The sequence below is a fragment of the Carassius auratus genome, chromosome 35 (assembly GCF_003368295.1).
Source record: "Carassius auratus strain Wakin chromosome 35, ASM336829v1, whole genome shotgun sequence".
NCBI lineage: Eukaryota > Metazoa > Chordata > Actinopteri > Cypriniformes > Cyprinidae > Carassius > Carassius auratus.
Window position 1 is genome coordinate 17,496,733 of NC_039277.1, and position 2,384 is coordinate 17,499,116.

Sequence of the window (2,384 nt, forward strand, 5' to 3'; positions counted from 1 at the left end):
ATTGTATAATTTTTATCTGACAATTATCTTATGTTTTGAGGGAAGAGTATTTTTTGTTGTTGTGTAATCTGTTTTCTTATTTATTTTTTATTTTATCTTATCTTTTTTCTTATTTGTTTATTTATTTTTCTATTCTTTCTTTTTTTATTTGTAATTGTTTGGTCATCCTTGAACCCCCCGCTCTTTTACTTGGCATATGTTCTGTCATAATTGTATTTTTGAATGAATGTTTAATAAAAAATTAAAATAAAAACACAAATGAAGATGCATACGAAAATATTCTTTAAATCACCAATTCCTTTTTAGTTTTTAAGATTATTATTATAATTTTTTTTTTTTAACCAAACTTTGTATAAAGAAAATTCTCAACTATGTTATAACAGAATGATTTGATATGCCATTTTTCTTTATGCAAAATGTGTGTAAAATGGCCATAAACAGGTTTTCTCATTATATACTGTAATGGACATTTAAACTAATTCTAATTTGCATATTTATGTATTTTTGGGGCAACATGTAATGAAAAAAGAAGTGTAATAATGGGAGTAATAATTGATTTAAAAAAAAAAACATATTTAATATTGAAATATAATTTACTTCCCTATTGATTTATTGTGTCTCCCAAAATGTATAATAAACATGCTTTTAGTCCTGGTGACCTCATATGAGGACATGTATGAAATCAACATACCGTTTCATAACAGAAAGTCATATTTTGATTTGAAACCCATTAACATTTCCTGAGATGTTGATTTATGACACGTAGTTTAAAACATTATTCAGATTTAAATTATATTATCATATTTCCATAAGGATGTCACTAAATTAATATCAGACATATGAAGACCAAGGAGAGGAACTGGTCATGGTGAAACATCTAAACATATGAAAAGCCCTGAGGACATCCATACTATAAAACTGTGGCATGTACAGTCTCAGAGAAATTCACTAAAATATAATGTCCTCATATTATGATGCAGGTTCTCAGGAGGTTAATAAACAAATACAATAACATCAAAATTTATGATTTCTTCTTAATTCACTTTGATTGTATCTTATATTTAATCTATTCTTTTGACATAAAATCTGTTGAATTGCTTCCATTTAAAAAGTCAAATGAATTTTAAATATCTTATTCATATAACAAATCATATTCACTTCTTCAGAAATACACATGATGGCAGCAAAGGGTAAAAGACTATTAGTTGGACCTAAGAGTTTTTTAACACTTTTAAAAGTAATTGATCAATAAATTGACAATTTTACCTTCATGTTAATCAATATATACTGTGTATATATATATATATATATATATATATATATATATATATATATATATATATATATATATATATATAAATCTAACTACCTTTCTAATCTTTTTGTATTCTATTTTCTTTTAATTTATTATACAATTATGTAAAAAAGTCCTCTAACACTAGCTTGCTCTGTTCTTTTTCTATTCTTTCTGTTTTCTTTTTATTGATTATATTATTTAAAAGCCCTTGCTACGTGAACTGCGTTTAAGCTAACTGAGACTTGTTATAGCACTTATATATCATAGCTCTTTTGTTGATTTTGATTGCTTTCATTGTCCTCAATTGTAAGTTGCAACCCTTTTTCGAAAATGATTTATATGTCACATTTTTACTTTGAAATCAAATAAGCACCTGATAACTCACATTTACTATTGGATTCAGTTTGAGCCCTAGTGTGTTACAGCATGCAATGTTTAAAGTGAACACTAGATGCAGGTCTTCTGAATGAGAATATGTGCTGTATGTGTGAGCGGGAAACATCTGTCAGACGCAGACACTTCCTTACCTCCCTTGCCTTGAACTGTGCTGTCATTCTTCTGTGTGATGACAATCCATTGGTGGAGATGAATGAAGCGGGCCGCTCTGGCTGTCAGCTGAAAGCACCTCTTCAGTCCCGGGTGGGTTCATCATCACTCTCTCATCATCTGTTTCTCCAGTAACAGTCAACCGGCCCCACCACAGTCTCAGAGAACGTGTGCTGAATTTATACAGGAACATTGTTACCTAATGCAATGAAATGCATGCAATCTTCTTATCTGTAGCACACATGCTATCTTACTTATCTTTAGATCTGAGAAATGTTTTCAATTAGGCAACACTTTAAAAGCAGATTGGCATTCGTCTCACTGGTCACTAAAGTCATTGGTTCATAAGGAAGCAAACAAATGAAGGCAGAGTCCTGGTAGGTTTCCCGGTTTTAATTAATGTCACGCAACCTCAGACTCAAGTGTGGACATCACAGAGGAAATGAGGGCAAAGAGAGAGAACAAACCCAAAAGAGAGGTTTGATGAATAATGGGAGACAGCAGACGCGTGGCCCTTACTCCTGTGCACTGGAGCTGCAAA